At 44.1% G+C, this 27,312-nt stretch overlaps 1 non-coding gene across 1 annotated transcript; it reads right to left on the reverse strand.

Moving 5' to 3' along the window:
- Window positions 1-4,768: 4,768 nt before the first annotated feature.
- On the reverse strand, window positions 4,769-4,895 carry LOC131409204 (U6atac minor spliceosomal RNA). The gene has a single exon (XR_009220883.1). It is a non-coding gene; the product is annotated as a U6atac minor spliceosomal RNA (small nuclear RNA).
- Between the last annotated feature and the right edge of the window lie 22,417 nt (window positions 4,896-27,312).

A 27,312-nucleotide genomic window follows, 5' to 3' on the forward strand; every position in this document is an offset into this window, starting at 1 on the left:
TTGCTCCCAAACTTTACATCACTGGTCACGTGGAAGAGGCAAGAGTCGAGGTCAATTTTCTGGTTTGCTTCAATGAGTAGCCAAGCCTCAGTTTCTCCTCTGGGCAGTTGGTGCCTCAAACGCTCAGATGGCTGAACTGTGCCCCACCCGAAGTTCTCTCAGTCGCACATGGAATTCCAGGTCAGAAAGCTCTGATCTATACCGCACCCTGCTTCTAGTTTCTCCTTTTCCTGGCCTTCTCTTGGATACCTCTCTGTAATATTTGGATTAACTGCAAATCTCCTTTGATTACTCACTCTCTGTTGAAACAGACAACCTGTTGCCACGTGTTTGATTACTGAATCCCAGGGGAGTTCCTAGTTGTGATGCAGCCAGTTACAGTACACTCTGCATTACACACAGTCATTGAGCTGCTAATTCGTTGTCTAAGAAGTTGCTTTTCAGTTTCTGATTTTTCAATAATAGGCTTCTCAGGAAGCCCTTAAGCTTCGGAAATAAGCCGAAAACTGCTTTTCCAGCCATTTACATAAACACAAGCAGATCAAGAGGGAGGAAAATGAGGGAATAGTTTTATGTATTATTCCTGGGGCCCTGGAAGCCATGGTGGATAGCGCGTCGAGGCTGCAAGTCTGGAAAAGTGCAATGGAAGTACGCAGGCTCACAGAAAACCTGACACCTAGGCAAATGATAAATCCTGAAATTTCTCCTGACGCCCGGGCTGCAGCTTTGCTGAGGCTGGGCGGGTATTCTGGGTACCAGCAAATTGTTCTGTCAGCAAGCGGCTCCCTCAGCTGCATCTTGTTAGGAAGGCTGTTATTCATTCCCCAGTCGCAGGAAGGCAGTCCTACCCTCTGAAGTGGCATCCTGTCACCTGGGACAGGTAAGGGAGTGGCTATAGAAAACCTGCCCCAGAGCCAGGGCCCCAGGGGAGGGAGCTCAACTTGGAAACTTGCTCCAGGCTTCTGCTGCAGGGAATGTGGGTTCAGGGCCTGGCCCATAGCAGGCGCGGAGTGATTTCAACTGAGGGGAGGAACTTTCTGGTATGTGGGCCACTTTCAACCACCGTGTTGTTTCTTTCTCTTTATGTGCTCGCTCTCTTTTTTTCCCAAACGTAGATTTTACAAATAATCCAATGAGTCAGAAAAAGCAGCTGTTATTTTTCTTCCCTGTCAAATCATACACCTCCCCATTAAAGAGTAAATAAACAGGCCCGCAAAACTGACTTCTGCCTTTTAGATACCTGATTCTGATCAGGCGATTTCCTTCATGTATCAAAACATGACAAAGGTAGAGTGACAGATAAAAACAGAACAAGAACAAGATGCCCAGTTAAATTTGAATTTCAGGTAAATAGCAAATAATATTTTAGTACAAGTACGTGCTTTGTGTAATAAAAAATTATTTGTTGATTATTTGGAATTAAAATTTACTGGGCATCCTACATTTTTATTTGCTAAATCTGGCAATCCTAGCAAAAGAGAATATGCAATTTCCTTACATAGTAATATGTATTTCCTTACATAGGAACATATGTAAATACTTTCATAGTTTGCATACCACCAAGCTTGCTCTGTTCTGGTGTTTTTCTTTTTTTCTAAAGTGGGTATATTCCAGAGAAACTGAGACCCCTCCCTGAGGGCAGGGCCAGTGACTTCCTCCCCTCCACCACAGTGCCCAGACTGGGCGTGGCCCTTCCCATCAGAGCTCCCTCCCTCTGTGCTTCACCACTCCTCTAAGTCAGGGGCTCTCAAATTGTGTGAATCGCCTGTGTCAGGGAAGAGGGAGAATCCCCCTCCGCCCTTTCCCTTAAGGTTCTTATGGCTGGCCAAATAATGAAAGGACAGGTTAGCAGGAGAAAATAATATCAAGTTTAATAACATGTGTACATGGGAGAAACCTGGGAAACTGAATCTCTCAACACAATGGCAGAGATTCTCATCTTAAATACCATCTTCAGCTAAAGACAAAGGAGGAGGTTGGAGGTGGAGGGTTTGGGATTTCAGAGGGGAAGAAGACAATTCACATGGAGAGGGAGATGTAAATGTTTGTCAGATAATTCTTTACAGGGCCACCTATAGAGAATGTGGCCAGAGACAGAAATCACAGTAATCAAGAGTATGTAGATTTAAGTCCTCTCCTTCCAGTACTAAGAGTTTCCACAGATAAGGCCATCCCCCCCCTTCCCACTACAGAGAAGGAGATACCTTTACAAATGGAGATATTTGGTAAACAGAACTTTGAGAAGAATGGGCTTAGCGAGGACCCTGCCAGTCTGTCCATACCCAGAGTTAAATTCCTTTAGGCAGTTAGTGGGGGAGGTCAAATGTCTGTCAGAGAAAATAATTAAGGTAAAGAGGCATATTTCAGGGTGGCCAATTTTTGATCTCCCACACCTGCACGGCCTCTTCAAACACAGCTGCATGTCAGAAAGCCCCAGATTTTGTGATTCACAGACCACACTGGAACATGGCTCTAATGACATTATGTGGCACAGACCCCTTCCTCCTTCCCTTGGCAGACTAGAAACAGGGAAACTGCTGGGAGGGATCTGCATGAAGCCCAGGTATAGAAATGGTGGGTTAGAGTAGGTCTCAAAACACTTTTGTTCTCCTTTTTCAGCCATTTAAATTCTTTTCCTGGCCTTATTTATTCCATCACCCTCAACACGAAAACAAGTCTGTACAGTGTTGCACTGGGCTAATCCTGCAGGAGGGACATTCCCAGCACAGAGCAGCATGTGCAAAGGCACCGAGCTGTGGAAGGGCATCGGTGTCCAGGGTCAGTGTTCAGGATTAGTGGGGCTAAAGGGCAGAATGAGGAGGATGCTGAGAGACACAGCAAGAAAGAGGCTAGGGCAAGAGAGGGAACGGCTTCTGTACCAAATTAAGGACCTTGAGCTTTATCTTGAAAGCCATGCGAGCTAGTGGAGATTTTAAGTAAAGTACTGAGGTGAAAAAATGTGTTTTTTTAGCAAGATAATTAATTATTGGGAAGATGGAGGGTGGGCTGAGCTGGGATGTGAACTGGTAGCAGGAGACCTATCAAGAGGCTGCATTAGTCCAAGCAATGACTTAAGCCTCAGCTGAGACAGTGGCAGACAGGCGGAAGGAGGGCAGATACAGGAGATCATTCAGAGGCAGAACTGAACTGAGCTGGTGATTATAGGAGTAGGAGCTGAGGATGACTCTGATGGGGAGGTACAGTCACTAATACCTGTGTTATTCAAAAACCTCAGAAAATTGTTGGCTTTTACCTTTCCAATATGTATTGAGTGACAGGTTTCACAAACATATACATGAAAACTGCATTCCAAGGACGTTTACATATCCCATTTTACAGATGATGGAAATAAAGTCTTCAGAAAAAAATTCAGTTCCAAAAGTTAGAGTTAATGATAGAACTGGGATGAGAAAAGAATATCCTGATTGATGTGGAGATCAACAAATATATTTTCTATAGATATGCTCTGTAAACTGTAAATGTAAAACTATATCTTTGTAATTCCTTAGAGAGTTAATGCAAGAAAGCAGTTGGAGATGAGCTCTGAACGTGTTTAGGAGATGGTCTGGTACCATATCCTAAGTGAGAACCGGAACCAGAAAAAGAGATAGAAAAATAAGATAGCGGTAGATCATATTATATCTTAAAAATCTGGAGAAAAGAGAGTACCATCAGGAAAGGAGGATGGATGCTACTTGAAATCCTTCGGATTCACTAGTCAGCTCTTTCGTCCACTACACGAGTAACTATTTCAGTTCTTTGCTGCTTTCTGGAAAAACCAGCCTACAGATGTACGGAAACATATGTGAACCTGTACACACATGTGTGCAGATACACATCTTCCCCAAATTATGCTCAGAGAAAAGAAAAGCCATCAAATGCTAATTGCTTCAATTTCCTGCCATCAAGCTTAAACGTTTACCTGCATCCATACTGTGCCAAGGACAGCTAATCGTCTCTCTTTTTTTCATTTTTTTATTGGAGTAAAATATACCTAATATGAAACTTACTATTTTGATCATTTTTAAGTGTACAATTCAGTGACATTAAGTACATCCACAATGTTGTGCAACCATCATCACCATCCATATCCAGAATTTTTTCATCATCCCAAACAGAAACTCTGTACCCATTAAATAATAATTCCCCATTCCCTCCTCCCCCAAGCCCCTGGTAACTTCTGTTCTACTTTCTGTCTCTATGAATTTGCCTATTCTAGGTACCTCTTGTAAGTGTGATGATACAATATTTGTCCATTTGTGTCTGACATTTCACTTAGCATAATGTTTTCAAGGTCCACCCATGTTGTAGCATGTATCAAAATTTCATTCATTAATTTCATTAAGGCTGAATAATATTTGATTGTATATATATACCACATTTTGTTTACCCATTCATCCATTGATGGATACTTAGGTTTCTTCCCACCTTTTGGCTATTGTGAATAATGGTGCTATGGACATTGGTGTGCAAATATCTGTTTGAGTCCCTGCTATCAATTTTTGGGGGTATATACCTAGAAATGGAATTACTGTATCATATGGTAATTCCATTTTTGACTTTTTGTAGAACCACCAAACTGTTTTCCGCAGTGGTTGCACTGCTTTACACTCCCACTAGCAATGCACAAGTGTTCTGATTCAATTTCTCCACATCCTTCCCAACACCTGTTATATTCCTCTTTTTAAAAAGATAATAACCATCCCAATGGGTGCAGAGTGGTATTTTATTGTGGTTTCGATTTGCATTTCCTGCTGACTAGAGATGTTGAAACCCATGGTTAGATGCCACAAAGTAGGTGGCAATGCTGTAACCATATGCGTGTTGTCTGGGTGCGAGGGCCTCTTCCATTCTTGTCAAGGGGAGTTCTAACCTTCCTTCCTTTCACACAACACACTAACTGTCTCTTAACATTCATCCTCCCCTTCTTCCATGGTGATAGGCCCCTGAATTTGTCTAGGCAGTGGATAATGTATTTCCCACATTCCCTTGCATCTACATGTGGCAATGTGACTAAGTTCTGGCCAAGGGGCTGTGAGGAAGAGTGCCATGTAAGGGCCTCCAGGAAGGGACCATCTTTGGGAGACAGTACACTTCTGCATTCGGCCCTTTCTTCTTCATCTCTTCCTTCATCTCACTGCCTGGCACACAGACGCTGCTATCTTAGACCATAGGGTCAAAACCATGTCCCACAGATCCAAACCACAGAAAGGGCTTGGCCCTGACTTTAGGGAACACCGCAATAGCCACGAACAAAGTGGAGTGTGTTTTAACCAGAGAGGTAAAATTCTATTTTATTGAAACCATTTTTATTGTTTAGTTTTGTCATTTGCAGCTGAATCCAAACATAACGGATATTCATAAATACATTTCTCCTTCCTTACCTTAAATAGTAATACAATTGGTCTTGCTCCTTCTTGATACTCATTCTTCTCCCTGTGCTCAAGATTCACCACGCCTCCCACTCTCTCATACTCCCCGAGGGACCTCACTTGGTCAGTCATCTCCTATGTCTTCCTTTCATGCCTCCCTTTACTGGTCCAGGTGTCTCTCCAGAGTTCCAGATCTATCTAGCTAACTTCATATTGGAGAGCTCCTAAAAAATGTCCAGCAGGCACCTTCAGACCCATCATGACCCAAATTGAATTCGTCACCACCTCCTGAAAACCCACTGTGCACGTTTACCCAGAAACTAGAAGTCCTCTTTCACTTCCCTTTATCACCTATCACCCTCTTTCCTCTCCATCTCCAGGTCATAAACCTTCTGCCTCCATAACTCTTGAATATTCCCATAGCTCTCCATCTCTGCAAGCTTCACTCTGGTTAACTCATGCCTGATTGGCTGCATGCAACATCCCTTAGGAGGATCCTTTGCTTCTAGTCTTGCCCCCTTTTAATTCATTTCCCACACTGCAACTAGGGTCATATTTTAACATTTTTAAGTAACCCAAATAATGGTATTTAATGATTAAAACTGCAAATCTGATCATGTTACTATCTGGCATATAACCCTTCAACACACTTTCTTCCCTCAGCATAAAATCTTTAATAAGAACCATCAGGCCATTCAAAGTCTGATGTCTGCCTACATCTTTACCTACAACTCCTGTCTTTCTACCTATATCCCTCACCCCATCCCACTTTTGCCCCCCTAAGCCACGCAAACACACTCAATCTAGCCAGATTGGATATTGGATTCCTGAAGTCTTAACCGTGCTCTCCTGCCTCTAGGCTTTGCCATATGCAGTTTCCTCTATTTGTAACACTCACCTCTCCTCTTACCTAGTTAAATCTAGTCACCTTTGTGTCTCAGCTTGAACATCTCTTCCTTCTAGAAGATTTCTCTGATGTGAAAATCTCCTAGATGCTGCCATAGCAAACATGACTTGCTTTTGTCCCAGCACTTACCATGTTGTATTGAATTGTCTACTTTACTGAGTGTAAGAACTATGTCCTGTTGTGTATGGCTAGCACACAGTAGGGTTGGAATTAATCATTCTTGAGTACATGAAATATAAATGTAAGAAAGAACTTAGTCATGCCCTTGGATCTGTTATGTTACTTTATTTTTTTTTTTTAATCATTCACCTTGGGATGTGGAGATGACATGTTTGGGGATGACATAAAGCTGATGGTGACAGTTCATCAGAGTCCCAAAATAACCTCAATGGATTTAAATAATGGATCCAAGGTGCAATGAAGTTTCAAACACTTAAAAGAAACATTTAAAGAAAATTAACTATAATAAAGGATAGGAGAGGTCTTGTATAATAACATTTTTGTCAGAGAAATGAGTACATCAATATGAGCCAATAGTGTGGTGCATCTGGAAAAAAAAAAAAAACGGACAATAATAGAGTGGACCTATATAACAATAAAGTCCAAAATGAGGTAGGTAGTAATTCACTACCCACTTTGCCAATCAGACTACATCTGGAAGAATCAGTCCGGTGATGCCTTTTAATGGATCATTATCAAACTGGAGCGTGGTCAGAAGATAATGATGAGGAGGATTAGTGGTCTAGAAGTTATGGTAATCACGAGAAGGAACTAAGAGTTTCAAGATAAGTACAGTCCGTGATAATCATCTCTTAGAAGGAAAGTGGATCACACAATATTACTTGTATTTTGAGTAGCTCTAATTGGCAGAAGTTAAGAAGAGTCAAATTTTTACTCCACATAGATGCCTTATGATTGTATTCAGCTGCAAGTAATAGAAACCTAATTAAATAGGGATTATTTTCCATAAGTAATAGTAAGTGTGGAAATATGTGTTCCAGAGCTGGTACAACTGCTATATCATCTTGAACCTGAGGTTTATCTTGAACCTTCTATTAGATTGAGCCATATGAAATTGTTTATACTCAACTATTTTTGATTTATGAAAAAGCAAGTCTATTTGGTTCAACCTAAAAGCTTCCTTCTTTTCCATTCTTGGTGTGTGTTGCTTGTCCTCCTGTTTGAAAATTGGCTCCTGGACCTCCAGGTATTATGCCAGTCTCTCAGTCAAGAAGAAGTAGGAATGGCAAGGTTTAAAAAGCACAGGCTTCCTGAGTACAATCCTCAAAACCCCACTTAGCAAACTTGTGCTTACATTTCATTAGCCTGAATTGCATTGCATGACCATACTCAGCTATAAGGGAACCTCAGAGATGAATATTTTGAATGGGCACATTGCTGCCCTGAACAAATTTAGAACACTGTTCAGAAAGAGAAAAGATAGAATTGAGTTTGAGGAGACATCAAAAGTACATACCAGCATAGTGTTTTCTCACACAGTTTATCAGCTATGAAAAGAGATGCTAATATCAGTTATTCTCAGCTGTATCTGCACAGTAGAATCATCTGCAGTTATTACAAAGTAGAGATGACCTTGACCTATTCTGGTCTATTCAATGAGAATTTTTGAGTCAGACCTGGGCATCTGCTTATAACAATCTCCATAGGTGATTCTGATAGACAGCCAGACTGGGGACCGCACCTCAGGTAGTGAGTGTCTGCTCCCTGAAAATCTCTGGAATTGTTGGGCAGGAATTAGTGAACATCGTTCAGGTGGGATTGTTAACTTGGGTGGGAGAATGGGTAAATTTCAAGGTATCTTACAACTCTAGGAGTCTGTGAAAAAGCTTTGGATTTGATGGCTAAATTATTTTGACCTTGTACAAGGATTCAGCTTTGCAAAAAGGTAATAAAAAAATAAAGATAAGGCATTCAGATTCTTCTATTAAGAAGTGTAAAGGGAAAAGAAAGAAGGAATGCAGGACAATTAATTAATTCTTATTGTTTTCAGAATTAACAAAATGGTTTATCTAACTATGGATGTCTATGCATCTCCAATTGTGTTGAGAAAAAAGCTGTCAATCTTTTCCATGTCTGGGCCAAGTTTCCTCTTGACTGTTTAGGAGAGTCAAATGCCCTAGTGGAAAGCTTTGTGGAAGAATGAGAAAGAGTAGATTTGAAGAAGCAGAAAAGAAATACTTGACCACTTCATCTTCTCCAACTGAATAAGTCCATCCAGTCACCTTTCTGTTTTCTTAGATCCAACCTTCGCTTGTCCCTGTTGCTCTCTCTGATGCCAGCATAGGTCTAGATAGCCACCCCTCCTCCTCTTATCCGATCTATTGATCACTAGAGTGACTATTTGCTGCTCTTGGGTAAGTCTAGCCAGAAATATTGAGCTCATCTACCACTACCTAGGTGCCTATAACATATGGTTTATGACTGATTATAGCCAGGATGGGTTTCTAATATATAGGATTACAGATTCAAGAAAAAGATCTTGTCAGAAAGAAGCTATGAGTTGAATCTAATAAGATGACTTCAGAAAGGGTAAATTCTGAGGTCAGGTTCTTGTGTATATAGTGAAACAACACAGGCATGGGATAAGGAAGGATTGAATTAACAACAGCTCACAACAGCTTACCATAAGTCGACAGAGTTATGTGGCTCCTGAAAAACCTAAGGGGATCTCAGGCCTTTGTTCCTCCCTCCCTCCTCCCCCCGCTCTTTACTTTCTATCCATAAACACAGGGTGTCACATTTGTGCCAGGTACTGTGCTAGCTGTGCTGGGAATCAAAAGATAAATCAGGCAGTCCCTGACCTCCAGGTGCTCACGGTCTGGTGAGGGAAGACAGACATTTAAGTAGGTAACTACACAAACACGTGGGGGGACATTCAGAATAGAGGTAAGCACGAGAGCAACAGAGACATAAAGGAAGAAATAACAGGCTTCAAAGGGATGCTGAGCCTGGGATTTTGTCTTGAATGTTCACAAGTGTTTTCAAGGTAGACAAGGGCAGCATTCAGCAGAGGGAGCAGTGTGCACAGGAGCTGTGAGGAGGGGACAGCAGAAAACCCCAAGGAGTCCATGGAATGGGGAGTACAAAGGATGAGGAGAGAGCCTGCCAAACCTGGTCCAGACCCTTAGGATTTCTCATGCCTTTCTGAAGAGCTAAGACATCATGCTGTCTGGATTTGGAACCAGGAGAGGCCATGTCCTGTAATATTCTTGGCTACTCAGAGCACACCAGAAGAAAAATATGGAGTAACCAGACTAACTTTAGAAAAGGCAATCAGCACCCTTCCTATGGGTGATTATATAGAAAATGGGAGAAAATCTTGGAATATTCAACCTAGTGGAGAGGAGATTTGAGGGAGAAGGGGAGGTAATTGAGTTTTCAAATATTTGAGAAAAGTCATGTTGAAGAAAAATTAGACTTGTCCTGCAGGTGGTGGTATTAGTAGCAATCATAATACTCTTAGGTAATATTTATTGAGAGCTTACTATGTGCCAGGCAGCCTTTCAAGCACTTTATCTGCAGTAGCTTATTTAATCCTCATAACAGACTTAAAGGTAAGTCCCATAATTATCTCCATTTTATAGAAGATGGAACAGAATCACACAGAGATTGATTAAATTGCCAAAGGTTTCAAAGTAGGAAGTTGCAGAGCCTGGGTTTGGTCTCAGGCAATCTAGCCACTATGTTACAGTTTCTCTCCAGACCTAGACCAAATAGCTGGAATCTATAAGACAGAATCTCCTTCTTCTTTGTCTTTCTCTTCTTTCTGTCTTCCTGAATGCTTAGATACAATAGATGAGCTGGAGAGATGCAGTTCCCAATAAGGATTGGAGATCAAAGCTAGGGGACCACTGCAGCTGCATTTTGAGGTGCTGGAGCTCATGATTGGTTGAAATAAATCATCTGGAAAGTTGCTCTGGGCTTGAGCTGGTTGTGACTCTGGGATTGTCTGACACAGCAGTGTGAACACTCGGGGGAGCCAGCAGTGTGAGTACTTTGTGAGTTACCTAGTGACGACACTCAGCACAAATCTGTACAGTAGCTGTGTTCCCCGTGTGCCTCCTAGACCTGCTGACTCCATCAAAAACAGACAAATTTTCACTCCTACATGCACTGCAAGGACTGACCTGGCTTGGAGAGTAGAGCCAACATTACTTCTGCCTAACACACTAGGTGCAAAATTGCCATCGAGGTTCTCAGCATTGAGCCTTTGTTGCCCATGAGAAGGAGAGCAATGGAAGCAAGATGGCTGGCTAACCAATCCTGGGGAGAGGAAGGTAGACTAGGCACAAGAGAAATACGCAAATCTGCACACTTATGAATGGAACTTCTTCCAAGGCTCGCTATTGCTTAACACTCTCTAAATCCAACTCGAACATGTTCATTCTTGACCCAGATGCAAATGGCTCCTGAATTTCTCTTATAGGATTGGTCAGTTAGTCATTATCATTCCTGATTCCCCCTTCCTGAAATGCTGTGACTAGTCAATCCTTTCCACCCATCCTAAGGACGCCTTATAGATAAAGAAATACATACATATATGGGGATATGTGATACAGTATATATGATACAGTGTATAGTGTTTGCATGCACACACCACTCACATGTTCTGACTTTGGTCATCTGTCTGTGACTGTTTATATTCCCAGCTTTGTGCAGGCAGACACTACTTCTGAATATTTTCTTCTAGCACCACTACCTTTCAAATATTATACTCAAAAAGACTGTTTGCAGAATTACAAAATGTTGAACTTTAAATAAAACTTGAAAATCTTTTGGTCCACTTTCTTTCTTTTAGAGTTGTGGAAACTGAGGCTCGTGTAGGTTGTGTCTTACCCAAAGTCACAGAACATTTTCAGATGTCTTTAGAGTTTTTAAACCTGGTCACAGACTAGAACTTCCTAAAGAGCTCTGAAAAATATTGATGGTGGCTCCATGGCAAAGAGATTCTGATTTAATTTGTCTGGGATGGGGTCCAGTCATTGGTATTTTTATAAAGCTCCTCAGGCAATTCTATGGTACACCAAGTTTGTGAACCACTGGCTTAGAGAATGAGAGTATTGCAAATAACTACACATTGCATCCAGCCCTGAGGACCTTCCTGACATCTGAGATAGAGTCAGGAGATACAGAATCTCTCTAGGCTGCTTGACTTAGAAGAATCATGGACCCATGAGAAAGGTAGTTACCTGTTCTAGTACAGGAGAAATGCTAAGAATAAACACCAGCATCACTATGGAAATACAGACAGAAGCAGCCAGGGAGACAACCATCCTCAAGCATTCAGGGGGCATCTATTGTATACAGCGTGAGCATAAAAGAAGCTATATTCCCTCTGGGCACAAACAGGTGAAAATGCAAGTTGATGGATTGCAAGAAGACTTGTGTCCCAACCACAGCATAGTACCAGAGGAGAACAAATAAATGATGACGCATTTGTATTATTCTGTAAACCCTAAGTTAGGGTGTGATGAGTGGGTAGCAAATAAAAGGGATCTCAGTGGGAGATCATCTTAGATCTACCCTGAAATAGGAATCCTCACAGAAGTCCATGAACAGGACTTGCCTCATCTAGACAAGCTGCCTGAGGCAAATCCGTCCCTGGTCCTATCTGAGCATTCACACCTTACCTTCTTTGGCCTTCTAGTTCTATGCAGACGGCAGGGCACAAAGGAGGTGGGTAGGCTGCCAGACAGAGTGGCAGTGGTACAAGGAATCATCCAATAACTTGAATGACAGGAGACAATGGTCACAAAGCCAACTAATTTACACTAGCTTCACCATCCACATACTTACTGAGGGCGCATCAAACTGCCATGAATTCCTTCTTGGCAGGAGACAACATGGAGCAGCAAAGGCAGCCCCTCTCATTTATTTTAACAGAGCCAGGGTTGTGCATCCTCCCCCAGTGCTCCTTATCCAAAAACAAGAATGGAGGGCTCGTTGCTTTCTTGCCACCTGTCGTCATTTGCACAAGAAGCCAGAGCTGTGTCATTGAGTCTTCCCCCTTGCTCCTGGCACTCCTGTTGGTGCTTCTGAATGCTACTAAAAAGGATGGCAAACCAAGTCCAATCTGGGAGACTGTACTCTGTCTTTGGCCTCATCCTTTAGTTGATTTTGGTCACTGATGTATTCCCAGCACCTAAAACAATGCACAGAACCTAATAATACCCAATAAACACTTGCTGGTTCAAACGTTTAATTGAACCAATGAACAAATAAACAACTAGAGAGAGTCTGTGTGGGGTTAGAGTTTGGTGGCTCCACCAAGACAAAGCAAAAGAAGCACCTCTGGAGAGTGAATTTGAATGAGCAATTGAAGCCAAAACCAGCCAGTCTTTTGAACAGTCTTTTATTACTATGAAGGGCAATACTCTTAGAGAAACCAAAAAAAAAAATCAAATTTAGTAACCTAAGATGTCCTTAGTAACAGAGCTGAAGAATGTGTTTTCCAATATTTGATTTCTTAGCTTGACAGTCTCTCTTGAAATACTCTCTTCTCAGCAATGAAAATGTGAATCTTTGTTGGTTTGTTTTGCAGTTTGTAAATGACTTACAGAGCTCTTCTGGCAATGTTTGTATTTTTCTTCTTGCAAATAAACGAAAGGCCATTTCTCTAATATAACTTAAGTGGAGGAGATTTTGTGATCTGTCGTGGTTTGGGAAGGAGAAGAAAAGAGGAGAAAAAGAGGGGCAAGCAGAAAGAAGAATGAGGAAAACTGGAGCAAACTGGGTATAGAAGCTGAGCAACAAGCAGGGAAGAGGCAAAGATAAATTGGATATGGAAAATTAGAGTGTCAGGGATATGGAATACCTGAGGACTCTGTCATCAACAGGACCCCAGACACCCTTACTAGGGATGGCTGAACTCGCCCCTAGGTTCCTTGGTTCTCCCCCCCTCCTATTGCACTAAGAAGAGAGGCCTTCCCCTCCTTCTCCTAGGCAAGCCTGCATGAAGCAGAGCAACCCCTGCCAGCTTGACCTAGATCTGTCAACTGATCAACTGTTTTTCCCATGGAGGAGAAGGGAAAATGAAAGGAAGAAAGAAAAAGAGAAAGAGAAAAGAGGGCAGAGAAGAGGGGCAGGGGAGAGGGCAGAAAGAGTGAGGGAGGAAAAGGGAGAGAAAAAGAGGGAGGAATGGGGAGAGAGAGAATGAGAGGGAAGGGGGACGAACCCATACGTCTTTTAAGTTTAAGCTCTTTTAAGTTTAAGCAGTGATAGAAGAGCAGGCTTAATCCAGGTTGCATAAATAAATACGTAAATAGATAAAATATAAAGCTCTCAGGTATTACTGACCAAAATCATAGTCAAAGCAGAGGATAGAGCCTTCTTTTTCCCACCCTTTGCCAATCCAGAATAGAGCTGGCTTTTTTTCCCTCTAAAACTCCTAGCTCCTGCTCGCCTCCTCCCCCTTCCCCCTCTCTCTGTCACTCGCCCTGCCAGCATTGCACCTCCATGCGGAAGTCTACTTGTACAAATGGATGGGAGGCATGCTCCTTGCATGTTTCTTCTGAAGCCCTCCTGGCCTTCCCCAGTGCACTCTCTAACAGAATGGAAGTATCCACCACCAGCGCGACACCAGGAGACGCTGGGGAGGATCACCGCAACAGCACCACCAACCCCACCTGACCTGTATACCATCAATTACCTTATTTTTGCATGTTTTCATTTTTTATGTTTAATTTGTTTTATTGAATTTCAAATGACTATAGACATAAAGTAAACATGTAACAAGCCAATAGAGCAGAAAGGAAGAGAACTGCATAAATACAACCAGTCTCAGCGTGGAGTTCCACTTAGCACCACATGTTTAGAGTGTTACAAGCATTAATGAGTCCTTACAACACCCAAGGGAGCGCTCCCCAGCTCGGCAGGCAGGTGGGGAGAGAGGCCCACAGAGGGGAAGATTTTCCCCTACAGAAAACATAGGGAACTCTGAGCTCAGATGTTCATGTCCCCCACCGAGCTGAGCTCAGGCCACCAGCACTGGCTTAAATCTGGAAGACACGCTCATTAGAGTGTGTGAAGTGTCTGTAGGACCTCTGCTGAGGTTAGATATAAAGTCAAGTCATTTTTTCATCTTTAGCACCTTTAGTTGGTAGGCAGGAACAGGCCGTGAGCCCCAAACCAAAAAACCTGGAACAGAGCAAAATCCCAGACGTGATTGTCCTATTCAGGGTGTTTCTACCATGAGTAGACAGCCAAGAGCATCGCCCATGTTTCCAACATGTGTGTCCTGCAAATGCCAGAATTATGTGTCCCATATTGATTCAGAAATATTGCCACTTCTTAGGATATCAAGAGAGCTCACTTCATCCCAAGAGGTAAACTGTGGCTGAAGTTTGTTCAACAAACTTCAAACATTGATTCAGACATCGGTGTGTTTGTCCCATCCATGACAAGTAGCCGGCACCAGCCTAGGCCACTGTGTCTCAGGGTTGCTGGACTGCACGCATACAGGGGCCAGAGCCCAGCGAACTGCCAGAAGACAGTGTGAGGTGAAGCAGCTCAAGCAAGAACCAGGAGAGGCCCTTCAAGGACACAGCTCAGCACCCTTCACACCCGCACCACAGGAGAGGCGCACCGAGAGCCAACAGCAGACAGGGGCTAGGCGTCGGAGCCGATAAGAAGGGGTTCGTGGGCTTATATTTGGCTTTAAAGGTGCCAAAAGGAAGAACCAGTACCAGGACTAAGCTTTGAACCTGGTAAATAAAGCTGCAATTCCAAAAATGGCCTTCCTGCAGCAGGGCCGGCTGGTCACTGCTGAGACCCTCCAGGCCCCCTTGATCAGAGCTCAGAGGGCCAGCCCCGAGCATGAAGGGTGGAGGGGAGCTGCTTTTGTTGTGCTAGGCACGACTTGCCAAAACTTGCCCCAAGTTGGCCGCTCTAGGCATGGCAGCCAGGGTCTACTTTGTGAAGCCTCTCTGTCCCTCTCCCTTGCCTTTTTTTTTACTTTTTGGACATGATTCCAAGTGCTCACAGTGCTTACATCAGGCCCAGGTCCCATCATCCCAAACCGATTTTTCACTTTGCCAGTAAACATCGTTATGGTCTCATCTGCCTCCCTCACATCTCATTGCCCAACTCAGCTGCTGCTGGCACCCGAGTGTTTACTGTGAGTGGCAGGAACTTGGCCGATCTGCCCCACTGAACAGTGTCCATGTCGTCGGTGCTGAGCGAAGGAGAGTGTGAACTTAGCCCAGTCTCTTTTCCCTTCTACTCTGCCCTGTTGGTGTCTCATGTGGGCAGATGAGTTGATGTGGGATGTGAGGAGATGAGAGAAAACAAGAAAGGTAAGACAGGAATCTAGCCAAGCTCATCAGAGGTGTTAAAAAGAACAATAATCCTTCGAAAGAGAAATGGTCGGGTTTCTAGAAAGAGAAAAGCTGCAGCAGCACCAGCCGTCCCTTCCAGAGCTTCTCAGTGGCAGAAGGTGGGTGGTGTGCTGAAAAGGACAGCGCCTAATCCAGTTTCCTAGCTCCTGCTCCCAGGGTAGAGGAGCGGCTAGTTAATCAGCCCTGGTGTGTCTCAGGGCCGGAGCCCCAGGGCGCTAATCACCCCTCCCTCCCGCCTGTCACTAATCAGTGCTGATTCCTCAGAAATTTCCTCCCCCTCTAAACTGGATCATGGTGGCTGGTTGGGTGGGGGGAGGAGCGGGTCAGAGAGGGGTTCATAACCTGCCACTAGCACTGGACACCTTTTCAAGAAGGCAAAAACCCCAGGAAGTAGCTGCTCTAGGAAGAGCCAGCTTAAAACAAAAACAGAGGAGAAGAAAAAATCGCCTTGGAATGTGTACTGCATTCTAACTAGTCCCACTGGGTCAATGCAATAGGGGTGGATTATTGCAGGCAAGACCTGGCTACCTCAGTAATTCTGTAAGTTTGATAAGAGATAGCTGGCCAACTCCACTTTCATCCCCTGAAAGAGAAAACAGACATCACCTTTGCCGGTCCAACTGGCATGTGGTGTGGGGGTCTTTGGGGGTCATTTTGCCTTAAAATCAGGCGGCCTTGTTCTATTATGACAAATTGAAGCCTATTCCGAGCTGGCTCGAGGTGAGTAGCACAAAAAGGCCGTCATTATTCTCCTTAGGAAACTCAGGATTTGGTAGAATGAGAGGAGGTCTCAGATACCCTGTCGCTTCCATCTCCACCCCAAGATAGGAACAAGACAGGAACTCCTCCAGATTCCACACTGCAGAATTTCACCAACACTTTCTACTCATCTATTCAGGGATGATTCAAAGTATGAGCAAATGTTATGCTTCCCTGCATTTATTTCTGATGAAAAAAAATCACGTATGCTAATTTATATGTAAATTCACTATGGCCCTGGGGCTCCTGGCATGCTGCCAGTGGGGCTGTTGATGGTGGAAGTTTGGCCATTGTCTCCAGTTTGAGGTTATAGCTGGAAGAGACACAGACCTCAGGACAGATGGAAATTATTGAGGGCTTGGGACCTTCCCTTTCCCTTCCCCTGACCCCTCGCTCCACTCCTTGCCGAGTTAGTTTTTATTTCCGTCGTTAGCATGATAGAAGCTGTGTCCTGGAGGGTGCCTGGCCCTGGACTCAGTTTCTCCCACTGCTAGGTTGGCTCCCTGGGTGAGCCCCTGTGCACCCAGAATAATCAGGGGTGTGCACACACCGCCGCAGGTGCACACACACACACACACACTGCTGCTGCTGCTCCGTATTACGTGAGAGGAGTCAATCAAGCATGCTTCCAAGTTGCCTCCTTCACCCTCACACCCACCAATGCCCCCATGAGAGAGGAGAGACCCTGAAGCCGGTGCCCCTCTGAGGCTGGATGCAGTAGGCAACCTCAAGGATAGCCCTGCCAGATCCACCCCTGTGGACCCCCTTGTCATCTGACTCAGACTCCTGCAGTCCTCCCTTGCCTTCCTCCTTGACTCTTCCCAGCCTAGTCCCTCTGCCCACCTTGTGTGATCTTGCATGGTAGCCACTGCAAGCTCTGTCAAGGGAACAGCAGCAGTCCCCAAAGGCTACCCTCAGAGAGACGTCAACAGGACTAGAGGTGGGAACTCAGTCAGAGACCACGAGAATCCATACTGCAGTAGGAGAAGAGAACGAGGTGGGTGGGACTCCCCATCCTTTTGTACCCTGTGAGACGGAACTTTCCTCTGGGAAAACAACTGCACAGCACTGAGCTTCCCCAGCCTGGGATCCTCTTGAGAGCCCTGCTGGACCACCCAGGGGAAGTTTCTCTGCCTGTCTCCATCTCCACGAGTTCAGGGATCTTGAGTATGAAAGAGGCAAGCCAGGCACCTGACAGTGTGGGTGGGAGCAGGCAGCTTAGCAGATGATGCTGGTCCTGGAGTGTGAGAGCTGGGACAGAGTGGGGCCACACGGCACAGCAAATGGACTCCAGACTGAAGCAGATTCCAAACGCACCCAACACATCCCAGCCAACATCAAAGTGCACAGCCGGCCGGGGCGGGAGCTCAGCCCTTTGTGCAGCCCCCATGGCTCGGCCTCCAGGCCGATAAATAAACAGAAAATTAGCATTCGACTCTGATTGCCTTTCTGTCTTCAACTTAGACAAGGTTTCCTGAATTTCAGAGCCCTGTGCTTGCTCCCACTGCCTTTTATCCTCCTGTTTTCCTCCCACCCCACACCGCCCCCAGCCACAAACACACCCCCAAACACATTAAAAACTAATACAGTTGTCCACTGCTGCTGCAAACTGATTCATCCCTTTGAGCTAGATCTCTGACCAGAGCCTCGTAAGATGCACAGTTTCCTGATTATTTCTAGCCTGATTTTCTGTTTGCTCCTTTTAGAAGCTTTGCAAGTTTACTGGCCGATATTTAAAGTTTCCTCTCGTAATTTCTTCCCAGTAACATAAGCAACACATTAGCAATCCCGCTGCCCTCCGAATCTATAATTTTCCCCTGCTTACATGTGTGCTCCGTTGTGTATGTGTGCAAGAATGTGCATAAAGCCAGGGAGACCAGGACATAGCCACGAACCCAACAGAAGCACCAGACACATTTTACTTATGCATATACATTCCCCCATTCCGGTGGCAGCCAGAATCAAATCAATATTCTCACAGCCTGGTGGGGGGAACGAAGTCCCAGCCATGCTGTGTAAACGCTCTCCTCCACCTGCAAACCACGCAGCAGAGCCAGCTCAGTGAGTCTGAGAATCGTATAAAGCACACTGTATAGTTCCTGGGTCTACTGTAGGCAAATCAATAGCAAGCTCTTACCTTGAAAGAGAAACAGAGCAGCCAGCCCCGTGAAGATTGCCCAAGAGATAGAATTGTGCATTTTTGCCTGGATGGTTTTCACGATTTTTTTTCTTCTTCTTTTTCTTCTTTTTTGTCAGGTTCGGTTTTTTCTTTCTTTCTTTCCTGACAGATTGCGCTGCTGTCAAGCTCGTGGAAGGAGGTTTAAATCCACTGTTTTGCTGAAGGACACAACAAGAAAGCCGGCGGTGTGAGCGAGTGTGACTTCTCAGTAATTATCTCTACTCATACTCTGGCACGGAGACACATCGTACAATCTGGCGCTGGACAGCCCTCCTACAAGCTGCAATCATTGGTTCTAATCCAAGGATTGACAGAGCTACAACACCCGCGTGCAGGCGCACACACGCGCGCGCACACACACACACACTCAGGAATCATTTACTGGGCAAATCAGGCTAGCTGATTAAAGAGACAGGAGCCTGGAGAGATGGAATGACAAATGCCACTTTGCCCCTTCTATATTACTTTCATTTTTTAAACTGACAGTCTCAGAACCCCAAGCATCAAAAAACCCCTTTCCCTCTGGCATTCCCTGGCCTCCTGATCGCAGATTCCCTTTGCACAGGAAAAATCCCATAGCCAGCCATGGCTCACAGGAAATTTTAAAGGGACATTTTCATGCTCAGTGAAACTTGCAAAGATAAGTCAAATTTCATTTGTTGGTACCTGTTTTCCTCTCTAATGAAAATATCATTCAATGATAGATTTTTTTTCTCTCTGTCTCATCTTTCACCTTTTCCCAATCAACCTCCTACCTACTTGCTTTGAAAATAATAAATAACTTTCTATTTTCTTCTTCTGTCACTCCTGTTTCAGAACACCTGTATTATTCCTATATTCTGTTCTCTTAATCTATTTCCTAAAGTCAACTATGTGTATATGATACCATGAAAAGGGCTGAGGCTTCTGAGATTTGAGAACTGCAGTCTGAATATGGAGAAGCTCCTCCAAAAGAGAACAAGGAATGAGTTTATTCTACATGCCTCAGTCAATCCACATTCACTAGACAGAGCAATGTAAGTGCTGTGGTTTAAACTGCAGCAGGTCAGATTTAAGTTAGACATGCTGAAGGACTTTCTGAGTGTAAACTGTGTGTGTGGTTATAAAATGTCCTCAGAGAGTTGCAGACATTTATGTCCTTGGTGATGGGTAAGAATAAAAATCTAACAGAAATAATGGAATGGATGTAATGACTTCTTGAGAGATCTTCTAACTTTAACGCCCTGGAAGTTGATGATTCTAGCTTTTGGTTTCCTCTTATGGGAAGCAAGTTGTATGATGTGAATAAAAATTCTGGGAAACTTAGCCCCTCACAGAACTTTCCCTAGCTGATTCTAACACATTCGTACCATCAGGATGCCTCAGCACACGTTTTTGAAATTCTTCTTCCAGATCTCCACAGCTGATGATTGTACTTCCTTGTAACCCCCATAAATAATTTTAATGTATATGTTGCTGAACTGCATAGAACGAAAGCGCTTCTTATCTGTTTATATTTAGGGGCATAGAGGCGGAATGGAAACAGTACTGCCGTTTTGCACAAGTCTACGAGGCGCCATTCCCTTTGTGTTGTGTGTGAAGGAGGAGGGTGGCCCTGGCAGATGTGCAGCCCTGTGGCTCTGAGTGGAAGGAGCACGGGGATTTGGAGACCTGGACCCTAGTCTTAGCTCCGCACAAATCGAAGGACAGTGGGCAGTTCATTTTACCTCTGTGAACCTTGGCCTCTCATCTGTAAAATTAGAGAACTGGAATAATTTCTAGGGTCTCTTTCAATTTTAAAGGTGTTTTATGTTAACAGATTTTTTTTACCACTGTGTTCTAATTCACATGTCCATCAAAATGTCCTTGATATTGTGAGCTCCCAATGAACAAGAATTTTATCTCTCTACTCGTCTTTTTGTGCAGGGCTCAGCTTAGTGACGTGTGCAGTGAAATGCTTTGGAATGGCTGTGGCAACAGTGATAATAGTTCAGTACAGAAGGAAAGGCGGCTTCCTTTTACCACCATTCCACTTCTCTCCAGAACGACCAGGAAAACTATGGTCATTATAAGCCTTTAGCTCCTACCTGGAGAGGCAGAAACACTACCACTTGTAAATGTCTTCACCCTATATTACAATAAATCTGTACCTTTACTAACTTTTATTAAGCATCCATATGTGTGACGACAATAATAAATTAATACTTCAGGGTGATTTATGGAGCAATCACTATGTGCTAGGCTTGATAGTCAGTGTTTGCCTACATTTTTCTCATTAAATCCTCACAACATACGAATTGGTGCAGTTATCATCCCATTTTATAGATGAGGACATTGAGGCTCAAAGAAAACTTGTCCACAGCCACACAGCTGGTAAGTGATGGAGCCAGGATTCGAATCTAAGCATTTGTCTCTCAGACTAACCTCTAAAATACTATCCTATGCTAAATACTGTGAGGGACTCAAATAGACATCAGACATTCTTATATATAACCTCTTTGCTATTTTTAATAGCAAATGAGACTACAAATAATATGAATCAACACGGTAAAGGAAATACAGGAAGACCCATATACTGCTTTTAGCATTAGTTGAGCTGCAAATGGTTGGTACACATAGTTTTATCAGAATGCAAAGTGATAGATGGACATTTTCTATGATAGTTTTTAAAAGTTCTCTGGAGATGGAGAAAGTCATGATACACCTTGAAAATGAGATAGAGACTAGATCTAAGGCAGAGAGAAGAATACTGCAGGCAAAGGATACCATAAATTAAAAATTAGAAATGGAAATATACCACCAAAATTTTGGGCTCTTAAGACCTGTCTGAGATCCTCCATCTTGCCATGCTGTGTTGCCATAAAATTTTTAAAAGATTAAAAGAAATGAAATTTGGCACAATGTCTGATCCATATTAGTTTTTGTCTACACACAGATAATATAACCTTGTCTACACACGGCAGGGCCACTCCACAGACGCTTGTCATCATCAATATGGCTTGGTGACTGAGAGCACAGACTGGGGCTGCATCTGGCTGGGTTCAAACCCCAGCTCTGCCCCTAGGGACTATGGGACTTTGGTTGAGTCATCTCAACTCCATGTCTGAAATGAGAATAGCAATTGTAACTCCATAACAACTATCACCATCCATCACAAGCATCAACTAATTTTCATTTGTTTTACTATTTTAACCAAACTGAGACTAATGTGGTCCACTCTGTGTCATCAGGAGGAGCTATCCATGCCTGTGAACTAAGACTCCTGGAGGGAGCAGTTTCAGAATTGTACTTTGTGCATTCACTGAGGCAAACTATTTCCTTAGGGACGGCCACACCAAAAGTCGAATTTGGGCTCTAAGTGTTGCTAAATGTTAACCTACCTAGAGAGCTCTATCTCTTTCAGTGCTTGAATTTACCACACAGAGTAAATTTCCCAGTGGCCTTCATGTTTCACAAAATCCCACAGTTAACCTTCTTCTGGAGAAGCCATCTTTTCTTCTCCTTTGTCATGGAGTTTAACACACTGTCACCTACATGGGCCTGTTGGCTCATTTGGCAGCTCATTGCTATAATTGCAGACTGAAAAGCTGATGCTGGGCTATCCACAGAAGGGTTCTGTTCAACCAGGCCCATCCCTTGCCTAATGAAATGGTCACATTGATACAGTCGGCATTTTTCCCTTTCCTTTTTCTGTTTCAATCTCAGAGTCCTTCAGGCCTTAGAGCTGGGAATCTCAATTGTGCAAGTGCTCCCAAACAGGGGGTATCTCGGTTCTTCCATACGGGGGTGGCCTGTCACTGTGGCTAGGGATTCCTGTGACTAGAATTGAGGCAAGGACTAAAGAAGCCCTGATTGGGGGAAGCCATAATTGGAAGGGGACACTTCGAAAGCTCAGTTCTTTACTCAACAATCAAAGCTCCTTCCTCTGCATTAGGAGGCTCGACTACTTCTAATCAGGTGTCTGCAGGACTCAATTTGCCTCTTGGATTAGCCAGATGCACGTTATGCACAATTTACTTCCCAATTCAAGGGTCAGAAGAGGATGAATGGTCCTAAGACAAAATTAATGTCAGGAAAGGGACCTCAAATTCTAGGCAGAATGGTATTCTCTCACCATCCGCACTCTGAAGTTAAGAGAACTTTACTACAGAAATGATTTTTCTGTTTGCAGATAAGGAATAAGAAAGAGGAATAAAAAATAAGGAATAAGGAAGGGAAAACAGATGAGGTCTTTAACATCTGAGAGAGCAGCCAGGATGGCATTTCATAAACCTTTCATCATCAGGTAGCTTACGATTGTGCATGGTGTACGTGAGTTAGTACAAATAGGGATTGATTCTCTGTAAGCTGCCCCCATGCACACCTGTCACCTCACTGAACCCAACAGTGAGTCCAGGGAGGTCACTGTGGGGTCTGGCTGCCCTGCTGGCCAAATGCCAGCTGAACATTGACAGCAGCCCTCCGACCCTAGGAGGAGGGATGGACAATTGCGCACACATGGTGGGCCAGACCCCGCCGCCTGGAGGACGGAAAGCCCCAGTGAGGAGCAGGAGGCCGGTGTGTGTGGCGTGTGGGAGGGAGGGAGGAAGGGGGTGTAGGGCAGTGTTTTTTATTTCTCTCAGCTATTATGGTAAGAACTGCAGGAGCTTAAATCTAAAGAGCAGCACTGAAATAATGTTCAGGACTTAACAAAAGCCACTGCTCTGCTCTGCCGTCTGCCCGCTGTGGCCTGCCTCAGCCGAGGCTCAGTGTGGTGAGTGAGCTCACATTCTCAGATGCTGGGAAGAGCCCCGCCTCCAGGGAAGGAGGGAGCCGGCCTGCCCTCCACACATCTGGGGTTGAGCCAGGTCCAGCGCTGATTTGCAACATCATTTTGGGGAGAGAGAAAGCCATGGCGGGAAGGAGGCTGTCTCCTGCCTTATAAGAGGGCTCTCCCTGGAAAGCCATCGTGGACGTGGCTCCTGGATATGATTACTTTTGAAGTAAATGGAGTGGGTCTAGGGTACGAGTAATGTCTGAATTATGTGGGTCTATTTTGAGTATTTGACTTAGAGCAGGAGATTTTCCCGATTTATTGATAATTAGCCTAAACTGCTATTACGATGTAAGTCTAACTCGTAAAAGCACAGAGATTAAGGACAGAGATTTAAATCCACATTCCACAAAAGTAGAGTTTTCAGTGGAATTATAGGCACAGTAATCTGACCTTGATTTGTATGAATTATCATCATCATCTCAGAAAGAAGCAATATGCCATAGTACTATAACAGAGAGAATTTAAGATTTAAAATCAGAAGACCTGGACTTAAGCCTAATTCCACTTATCAGCTTCGATTCTGTGATCCTCAGTTCTCCTCTCATCTCCTCCCATCTCATTTTTAAAATGGAAATAATAATATCTACCTCACAGAGTTGCTGTAGATTAACCCAAATGAAGACTGTGAAAGCCCTTGTACAATATCTAACATACACACTGGCTCCTATGTCTTTATAATCAGCTTGCTTGAAAAAGCAATTCCCTGTGCTGGAGAATGTTCAATAAGAACATCACAGAAAGAGTCACTGCCTTCAGGATGCTTATTGCCAGGAAGAGTCCTCTGGGCTCTGGAGGAGACTGGTAGCTATTGTCTGTGGATGCCAGGCACACTCTCGTCCTACTTGGCCCCCAGGGAATCAGTTCCACATGGTTTGATGGGGGCTGCCATACTCTTGGTATAGGAGTGGGCAAATGACCCTGGCCTGGTCAGTTTCTTCCCTGAGAATTTTCTAGGTGCCTTTGGAAAGAGACACGGCTGCTGGTTGGGGGGGTTGGGGGGGTGGGAGAGGGTAACTTTCCTGACAGGTGGAAAAAGTCTGCAAGAAAACGAAATCAACAAAAAGGAAAGTAGAACCAAGAGGAGAGGGCATCATTGAAAGTAGGACAAGCCGCGCTTGTAGGCAGACACACACCTCAGACTGCCCAGTTCCCTTATTTGCTTAAGTTGTTTTGAATTGAGTTTCTGTCACTTGCAACTGAAAGAGTCTGGACTGAAAGGGTCCATGTGAGGGCAGGTGAATACAAACTCCTTTTGCTTCCCTCTCCTTCCCACATTACTTTCCCTGATGCAGTGCGAATATGTAGATATTATACGAAGTTTGTGGGAGAAAGAATGCCTTAGGTAGAGATGTAGGTGTCTGAGGCCATTTATTTTTTAAAAAATAAATATCCAGTGTTATTATCAAATTGGAATTAAAATATAGTCGGTCATAGATGAAGTCAAGATGGAATGAATCCTTCTTCCTCCTAAAGACTGGGATGGAAGGAATAAACCACCATTTACTATACATCTCTGTGTGCCAGACACTGTGCTGGCATTTTGCATCTATCTTTTTTTTTTGGTGAGGAAGATTAGCCCTGGGCTAACATCTGATGCCCATCCTCTCCTTTTTTGCTGAGGAAGATTGGCCCTGGTCTAACATCCTTGCCCATCTTCCTCTACTTTATATGGGATGCCCCCACAGCATGTCTTGCCAAGCTGTGCGTCGGTGCGTGCCCAGGATCCGGGCCTGCGAACCCCGGGCCCCGAAGTGTAGCATGTGCACTGAACTGCCTGCACCACCGGGCCGGCCCCTGCATGGATCTTCTTAATTAACCCTTACAGTATCCCTAGCGGATGGATACTATTACCCCTAATGTGCAAATAAAGAGGTTAACTAACTTGCTCACCATTGCACAGGTAGTAATTAGCCAGGACTTCACAACAACCAAGACCCTGCTCTTTTCCCCACACTTGGCTACACTTCAAGTGAAACTGAGACTCCAAGCAAAAAAGACCAGGGCAGCCTTGTATGGTCAGTGAGCGCATAAGACATTGGCCTTCATCAATTTTGAGTAAGAGAAGGTGGGAGTGCATTCAAACTGCGGGAATTGCTTGGCAAAGGGTTGGAGGTGAAGACGGAGCTCTGTGGAAATTAGGATGATCCAACATGGGTGGCTTTGAGGCTGTGTGTTCAAGAATTTGAGACTGCATGCAGTTTCGGCCTAAACTGTAGGGTCTTGAATGTCTAGGAGGTTTGAACTGAATTTGAGAAGCGTAGCTGCTGTTGATTCTGAGCAAGAAAGTGAAGACTATTAAAACTGGTACTCCTGGAGGTTAATATGGCAGAATGCACATTAAAGCAAGTCATCCCCTCAGAGGAGCCCCCGAACCTCTGAACTTGGACAATTGCCCACCCTATGCTTCTCCTAGTCTAACTGGACAGTTTGTAGAACAGAGGCTCTTGGCTCTTAGCGGTTCACATATGAGGGACTCTGGCACACACATGGGCCCCAGCAACCTGTTCTTTGTAGTCTGCTGCCCACCAGGCAGTTGAGAAGAGCATAGTACATGGTGGGAGTCAAACTTGAACATAGAGGAAAGTGGGAGGATTCTTGGGGTACCTGGAACAGCCCCACTTCTCTACACTGGGGCTGATGACTCAGCTAAATTTGCCAATAAAGTGCCACTTTAATGCTTTTGGCAACTACTTTCCATGTACGTATCTAATTGGAAGACTTTATGGGGAGGAGGAGTCTGGTCTTAGGAAAGACTTATATATTTCTGAGTCATTTGGCCTCATACTACCTTAATACTATCTAAAAACATGCTGAACTCTACCAGTCAAATTTGGGGAAGATTGTGAAGTAAACGGAGCCAAGGAATGTTTGTGTCAGCCCCCCAGACTGTCATTTTACAGTGAAAGTGGCATCCAGAGAAGGGCAGTCAGATGCTTAGATTCATACCAGTTAGAAGCAGAACTGGGAGTAGAATCAACTCTTCTGGCTCCTTGTCCCATGTTATTTTTTTTTATTCCAGAACACATCTGGATACCTTGGCTCAAGTTTGATTGAGTGAATACTTGTGAAGCCTTCTCTGCCCAAGCAATATGCCCTGGCTTGCTCTTTTACCCCAAAATTATATTGTTCATAACTGAAAGTTCTGAATCTTTAAAAATGCAACCATACTTGGTAGAGGTGGATAAATTAAGCTGTTTTCTATCACTGAAAGCTTAGGGTGAAGAAGTTTCAGTTTCTTTAAAAGGTTTGGTTTTCATAGGTTATGAAAGAAGGAGTGATAGTGAGAACAAAGTGTGTGTGTGGTATGAGGAGTGTGTGGGAAGGGGAGGAGAGGATGAGAGTGGAGACCCGGGAGGCTGGGTCTGACTGACTTGGCCTTTTTAGTGATTCTGAACATTGCTTTGCAAAGCGGGAGACAGCAAGATCAGGTGGTAAGAGGACATGGTGTAATACTCTTAGCAAGAACCTGACTTGTCCATGTGCTGCCCCCAAAAGCTACATTGGTGACTTTTGTAGGAGAGGGGGAGATAAAGATTCTTCGAGGAAGGTATCGATAGATGGAGTCAATGTGGGAGGTGACTAGTCTAGACAGCAATAGCTATGCATCATAGACATTTGACCAATTCTAAGCCACTGTAGGATATAGAAGAGGCATATAAAAGCTTAAAATCAAATCACGTGTCATGCTGAAGAATAATGGTACTTTCTGTAAGGAGTATGTATATATTTTTAATTTCTGAGTGAATTAAGTGCCTATAAAAGGTGTTGAATTGGCAGCCTAGAAAGCTAGAGTCTGATTTATGTCCAGAAGAAGGAAGACAGAGACAGTTGCCTGAATCATTCCCGAGAGCTCAGAGCCACCCACCCATATACTCTGCCTTTGTCTCTCTAAGAATTGTGATCCATCGTCCATGTGTGCATATCGTTCCCACCATTCTGTAGTA

The sequence above is a fragment of the Diceros bicornis genome, chromosome 7 (assembly GCF_020826845.1).
Source record: "Diceros bicornis minor isolate mBicDic1 chromosome 7, mDicBic1.mat.cur, whole genome shotgun sequence".
Lineage (NCBI taxonomy): Eukaryota > Metazoa > Chordata > Mammalia > Perissodactyla > Rhinocerotidae > Diceros > Diceros bicornis.